A 7652-nucleotide genomic window follows, 5' to 3' on the forward strand; every position below is an offset into this window, starting at 1 on the left:
TAGGGATGCTGAGGAGCTCTCAGATGCTTTCTGACTCTGACCTTTAACTTGATGTAGCCCTAGGACAGCTCTGCCATTATTTTGGCTGAAGGAAACCAGGATCTGCAGCTTGACAGCATTTCTCTGGACCCATCTATGTGAAGCTTCAGCGGTTCTGAGAAAGGTGCAGCCAGCTCGGGGATTTCGGGAGATATTTGAAGCATTGCTGAGGAGAACTCGGGTTGTGATGTTGATGGTGCAAAGGAGCGAAGGAAAAAAGAACAAGTCCTGTTTGTGATTTGACCGCCGTGGGCATGAGAGAGGAACCTGGGATTTTGGATGACAATTTGGATGAGTTCTCCCCTTATTCTGTTCAGTGCAGGCCTTGCTATTTGGAGCTATTCACCTTCAGTTGTCTGGTGCTGGATTTAAATTAGTTACCTTACGGGGACCAGGTCCTGGCCAGGGGCAGGAGACCAAGCCAGGCAGCCCTGGAGATTCCCAGCTGCTCACAAGTTAATTTGTGGAGCAGTCCCGGGGGAGCGTGCACCTAAACGTCAGCATTTTAGAATAAACATGGAGGTCTATGGGTTTAACTTCAGTTAGGCTTGAAGGGGACGTTTTATTCAGACTGCTACTGAGTAGAGAATTTGTTCAATAAAATGGCCAAAATCCTGGTCAGGCTGAGCCTGAAGAAAGCTCAGCTGTGGATCCGTGTGCGTGTTAACGGCGTCAGCCCCGTCTCTGCCGCAGAACCACACTGCCGGAAAGTGCTCACAGAGGTTTATGGCCATTTCAAATAGCAATAGGATGAATTAGGAGTTTATCTGGGTGTTCATGATGTGCTACTGTGGATGGAGAAGTATCACAGAATCCCAGAATGTCAGGGGTTGAAGGGCCCTGGAAAGCTCATCCAGTGCAATCCCTCCATGGAGCAGGAACACCCAGCTGAGGTTACACAGGAAGGTGTCCAGGCGGGTTGGAATGTCTGCACAGAAGGAGACTCCACAACCCCCCTGGGCAGCCTGGGCCAGGCTCTGCCACCCTCACTGGGAACAAGTTTCTTCTCAAATTTAAGTGGAACCTCCTGCATTCCAGTTTGTACCCATTGCCCCTGGTCCTATCATTGTTTGTCACTGAGAAGAGCCTGGCTCCATCCTCCTGACACTCACCCTTTATCTATCTGTAAACATGAATGAGGTCACCCCTCAGTCTCCTCCAGCTCCAGAGCCCCAGCTCCCTCAGCCTTTCCTCACACGGGAGATGCTCCACTCCATCATCTTTGTCGCCCTGCGCTGGACTCTCTATCTTGGTGTGTTATGAGGCACAACCCAACGCACATCCACCTTGGATATGACATATTGAAATTCCTTTTAAAAAGCGAGAAAAGGAGTAATTTCAATTAAGGCGGACAGGAAAGACAACTAGAGAGACTGGATCTGTACTCACATTAATTTGCAGGTTTTTATTATTTTCTACATTTAATGCTGTGGCTTATCCTCCTTCATTTTTCCCCATCACACCGAGGAGCGAGTGTTGATTGTGAGTCGCCGCCGCCTGACACCGCGACCCTCGCTGTGGTCGCTGCTCGTCCTGTGTGCGGGGCTGGTGTCCGGCTGACGTCTGTCCGGGTGACACATCCTAATGCAGCACGGCGGGTTTCGGCAGCGCAGCATCAGACCGTGCAGGATCACGGGAGTTTTGCAGCCCGCTGCTCTGCTGGGTGAAAGCTGCTTAGCGGCAAGTTGCAACTTGGGATCTGAATTTTAGCTTGAGAAATGAAATGAGGCTTGGGGGGGATGTCCTGATGTGAGATTATTACACGTTGTTGATCATCGAGCAAGGCTTGGATTAGAGATGTTTCCACAGCTCAAAAAACGGCCTAGCAGTATTTTTTCTAAATTAGAGCAGAAATTGCAGATTTTCCCCAGGTGACATTTAATTTACATTAAAAAAAATTATAAATGCGAAGGTTGCTCATCTATTATTCCATAAAACAAGGCGCAATGCATAGCTCATGTTTGGCTTTGCTCTGGTTGTATTAATGAGCTTGTAATGAAAACATGTTCACGAACGATCAGAAACCTTCCTGTGCTGGGAAGGGGAATTCAAAATGAGACATTCGTAGCTAAAACATTGAGCCCCTGTATAGAGCTGCTATAGTTTTTTTATAGGTTTATATGCAAATCAAAATAACCTCTTTTCACCCAGCTGAAGTGATGGGGTTTTTTTAGCCCATCACGTAGTTTGTAGTAACAGATTGCCTCCAGGAAAAACTCGGAGTGTTGTGATGTGAAAGCAGTCTCTCGCGTTAATCCAAACTGATCTATATGGATTAATGTATTGATTTTTGCCTTAGATAACGGGAGAGTTTCTTGCAGGGGAGCTGGGTATGAAGAGGCGCACAGGAGCTGGTGATGCAAAGGTCTTTGTTCAGTTTGCTAAAACTCATTGTGCTCTTTCTTGCATAATCTGGTATTATGCAATTTCATTAAAAAGAAGAGTATATCTAAGGTTGGTTCCTATAATTACCGAATTTCTTTGAAAACTCAATTAAGAAGCCATCTGGTCTAGGGTTTTTATTGACCTGTCACTGGCTAATTATGTTGAAAATGTAATCTTTTGTGATTATCATTAGTAACTGCCCAGTGCTCTGAATAAAAACTTTTTGTCTCCGAGTGTCACCATCTTTAAATTTCAGAAAGTAATGAGGGGAATGTTATTGTAGCATTAGAGGAAATGTTCTCTTAAGGGTGAAATCCAATGTACTAGCAATGTAATTGAAATGCGCAGTGATCAGGAAATGTGAAAACTTGTTTTTAGAGCCCTGATTCAGAACATACACGAAGGCCTTGAATATACCTGTTCTTTCCTCATAAAAATATCTTGAGGCTGTGGGATTCGGGGTTGGTACTTTCCGTGCTCCAGCAGACGGGGATGTCCCGAGTCTTTCCATGTGCTTCACCTCGTGGTGTCCTTTCTTCACACAGGCGTCTGCAAGCTGGAAATGAAGCCAACCCTGCGGACCAGCATTTTGGGGTAGATACCATTGGATTGCGGTTGTCATCTTGGTTTTGTTCCGGACCTTCCCAGTGCCCCCCCTGCCATGAGCAGGGACATCTTCACCAGCTCAGGGTGCTCAGAGCCCCGTCCAGCCTGGCCTGGGATGTCTCCAGGGATGGTTCAGCCACCACCTCTCTGGCCAACCTGGGCCAGGCTCTCACCACCCTCAGGGCAACAATTCCTTCCTCATGTCCAGCCTGGATCTCCCCTCTTTTAGTTTAAACCATCACCCCTTGTCCTATCATAACACGCTCTTCTAAAATAATTTTGGGATGTTGTCCACCACCCTCACTGTAAAAAACTGGAGGGACGTGCCACTACCCTTCTCCTGTTCCCTGGTCTGGATTACATCTGTATGAGCTCCAAACGCCCCTTTGGGCTGGAGCCTAAACTTGTGTAAATCCTGCCCAAGGGGGGAGACCCCACTCATGCCCCACAGCTGGAGAACCCAGGTGTGAATCTCCCTGCCCATCCCATCCCATCTGGGTCAGCACTGTTGATTTGGGCTTTGGCTGAGTCCACCCTGTCCCCATCAGTCACAAGGAGCTGGTGTTTCCCCTCTGGAAAACTCCATCCCCCCTTCACTCCTTTGGCTCTGATGCTTTTTCCATCCTGCCCTTGCATCCCTCAAAGAGTTCCTCCATCAGCTTGCTATTAATTATGGATAGTATGCTAATACTCTTGAGTGTAAACCAATTAAAATAAATTACATTCAGGTGGGCATTAGGGCATATCGCTTTCGTTTCCTACAGCATCTCAAAGCACTTGCCAGCGGGCGACAGCTCCTTCCTCCCCGGGGGTTTTCTCTGCCCGTTGCACTCATAGAGCTTCCCATGGCATCGTTTGAAACGCGGTATTTCCTCCGTTGGTTATTTCTTAGCACAGGATCAGCCGCACAATGGGAGGTTTTTAGGTCGGATCTTCCGCAGACAGGTGAATTGCACCGAAGTACTGTAAGAATTCCAGGAAAAACCTTTCCCTTCCACTCATCCTTATCAGGACAGACACTTCTGTATAAGCAATAATTTATCAAAGGAAGGTACTGTGCTAATCTAGTATCATTTGGTAAACCCATGTTGCCTTATATCCCATTTTCCAGCCGCTCTTGCCTTTTAAAATCTCTTTTGAAGTCTCACGTATGTTTGAGCTCAGACCAACAGGTCCCAGTCTCATTCCCTTCATGGCTTAGATATAAACGATGCATTTGGAATTCTTCAGCGAAACATGTAAAACCTCCGCTTACCAGATGACAGTGTGAGGTGCTGAGTTCTGGGCTTGTTTGAGGACATATTGGATTAAAAAAATGTTTACCTATTAATGACTTATTATCCACTGAAGTCCTTTAATATGAATTGCTATTTCCCTAGAAATAACTGTTTTATCTGGCTTTACAGTTAGCCTTCCTCTGTTGGCTCCTTAGTGCAGCTAATTTAGCAAAATTGCATTTAAATGAGTCCCTGATGAGAGACCCGGAGTTCACATTTTTCTTTTAATAGACATGTTAGTCTTCCTGCATGCTCAAATTCCACAAATGGCTCTTTATTCTTCACATGCGAGACAGCCATTATATATCAACCGGGGCATTATATCCCCGGCCTCACCTTGGGGGATTACCCACTTTTCCTTGGCCTGAAAGATGGGCTTTTGAAATTGGATAATTTATATTTATATTTATATAGTGGTCGGTGTCCTTTTTCAGAGAAGTCTTGTACAAAAGTGTCTTTCAGCAAAGTCCATTTAAAAAAAAAAATATTGGGAAAATATTGGGATGATTCAGGGATTCTCTCCTCCCCAACCTCCCTTTGGCTTCTGTGAAAGTTCCTTTCTGGCTAGAGATGGAAAACCATGAGCACAATGGGTCAGTGTGGCCTTTCCCTTCAGTCAGGGCAGCTGTGGGGTGAAAACCCAGCTAGAATAAAAGGAAAAGACCCCACGAAGTCCTCTGGAGGGTTTTGTGGGGTTTCACATATAAGAGGAACATCTGCCCTGTGGGCACGTTGCTCTGCGGCAGCTCAGGTGCTGTTCTAGTAGCAACGTTTTAAGTCTGATTAAACTATTCCTCTTATTGTGCCTGAGCAGTGGAAGTTTGCAGCTGCTCTTTGGTGCTGGGAGGGAAAAAACTTGTATTTCTCTAACGGGTTCCTACCCACAGCGGTTTAAGCTGGATTCCTCGCTTTGCAAGGCGTGGTATTTCCTGGGAGTTTAGCGCAGTGATTACGGTGTGAACCCAAAGTCGGTCCCTGAGCGAACCCAGCCCGTGCTGCAATATTCTTAATTCTGTGCTCTTGGGGGTGAGCAAGAACAACATGTTTGGGTTCTAATCCCCCTGTGTTTTGTAGCTGTTTTGGAACATTTGCAATTTTACTGGTTTTTCGTGCCCCAGCGGCTGTTTCTGATGCAGGTGAGCGGGGTCACTGGGGAGGATGCACGAGAGACGCTTCCCAAAAGCTCTGAGCCGTGACATAGGAGTTCACATCAGTTGGAGAACCCCCGACCAAGTCCTTCGTTGCTTGAAAAATGTATGTGAAGGTAAAATGTGGATACAAGTGGTGTGTTTCTGCTAATTTTGTTCATAATATGAATCCATATTTCACGGAGATCAACAGCATTAAGTCTCCTGTACCCCAGTGTCACCTGAGCTGCCTCCCGAGGAGGAAATGTTTGAATTGTCCCAGTATCGTCAAAACCTCTTGGGCAGTTTCATTTTGATATTTTGACAGAAAACGTTGATTTATTTTATTTTTCCTATGCCAAATTGTTGTATTTCCAGTGTAACTGTGCTATACGTTAAGTGCTGGTATTGATCACGGAGTTCTTGTGAACCGTGTTAAATTGGCTTTGGCAGATGCTGATGTCTATATAGAAAATACAGCAACATCCTGCTGCAAAGCGGAACTTTGCGCAATTAGTGATAATTCAAGGTTTTACTTTGTTTAAACCGATGCAATCTTTTGAATTTTATAAATCAGAAGAGACCATTTATCTTATTCCCCAGGCGCCACTAATGACTAATTAAAACCCATAATTAACTGGAGCAAAACCACGAGAAATGGCATGAAAGGGCCATTTTAAAGAACTCAAATTGTGTCAGTAGGAAACAGGATGGGATTTTGAAGCTTTTCCGTTAATTTCTGGATTGGGGCTTGAGTCACCAGAGGAAAGACAAATGGACTTGCCCAGTGCTTCCAAGTGTCTTGCACAGTGCAAGGACGTGCAAAATAAACATGTTTGAGATAAACGAGTTTATAATATTTACCGTTCACTCAAAGTATCGTTGATTATTGCTCTGGGCAGCCTCTTGAATGAAACAAATTCAGCACTGCGAGGTTTAAATAGAGCAAAATTCACAATAAACTTGTGGTTGTACAGCCAAAACAAGGCTTGGTCAGGGTAGTTAATGATAAATGAGAGCTAATAAAAGGGATAGGAATGACAGCACTGAGTTTAAAGAGAAATTAATGTGGATCTGCATTATTTCTGGGCTTTGCACCCTACGGCTCTGCTCTGGGACCCAAAGGGGCTTTTGTGCTACAAATGTGTTGGGTTTAGAATGGAGATGTTGAAAATGGACCATTATTCCAGAACTATAGAGACTGTAGCGGGACCAAGAAATATATAGCAGACTGAACCAGGCACAGTATCGGGGGAAATGGCTTCTAAATTAGCCATGGTGTTAGAAGAATAATTAAGCAGTATTTACTTACAATTATATCCAATAACTTTTTTATGCTGTGATTAATTGAATTCTAAGATTTCCTCATAGTCTCGGCGTATATTAAACATGGAAATTAATTTTCTCCAACAACTCATTAAGGTCCCGAAATGCCGTGGATTCCAATTTAATCATTTATTCCCTGCTTTGCATTGTAAATCTTCCCATGCGCATCAATCAGTCTGAGCTCCCCAGCAGAGCCGGTGGGGAGCTGCAAATTAGGGCTGGAGCCCCTCACCTCTGCTTTTGTATAAATTCTGGCAAATTCTGGCTCTTTTGAGAAAATAAAACCTGTTCCTACTGAAGCCATTAACTTTTTGTATTTAACATTGGGTTTTAGTAGGTAGGACCAAAGGGGGAATTTCATGACACCGACACACTGAAGTTACCTGCTGATGTAGATGGGAACGTGCAAAGTCATCTGTGTGTGTTTTCATGGCTAAATCTGCTATTTACCAGGCATTTCTATGTGCATTTGCTTTATTTTAAAATAATTATGTCATTATAAAATCTTATTTAAATAGACAAATGCTTCTATCTCCTGCAGGAAATAGGTGCGTTCTCTGTTTTCATCCAGACAAGGAAATCTGAACCAAAATCTGAGGTCTGGAGGTCCTGGGGGAGCTGGGATTGAAGCTCTGCAGCCTGGGCATGTCACATCCTATCAGAAAACGTGGTAATTTTTAATATAACGCTTGGCCCCCTCAATCCCATTCTCCTGGCAAAACAGGAGGCGATAACAGCATCGTCATGGGTGCTCGGAAACTGCGTTTTCCAGGCTTAAAATGCCGCCAGCCGTTCTGAGAGGAGTTAGAGATCCGTGCAGATCCCCCGTGCGATAACGCCGCGTCCAGGATTTGTTTTCTGTTGGATAAATACGTCTGGAAGCAACTGAGCG

At 44.9% G+C, this 7652-nt stretch overlaps 1 long non-coding RNA gene across 1 annotated transcript; it reads left to right on the plus strand.

Annotated features, from left to right (window-relative positions):
* Positions 1-2882: 2882 nt before the first annotated feature.
* Positions 2883-7422, plus strand: LOC309441472. Its single transcript, XR_014184385.1, has 4 exons — positions 2883-3018; positions 5195-5333; positions 5444-5561; positions 7302-7422. It is a non-coding gene; the product is annotated as an uncharacterized lncRNA (long non-coding RNA).
* Positions 7423-7652: the final 230 nt, after the last annotated feature.

This window comes from Streptopelia decaocto, assembly GCF_964273445.1.
Source record: "Streptopelia decaocto genome assembly, chromosome: 6".
Classification (NCBI taxonomy): domain Eukaryota; kingdom Metazoa; phylum Chordata; class Aves; order Columbiformes; family Columbidae; genus Streptopelia; species Streptopelia decaocto.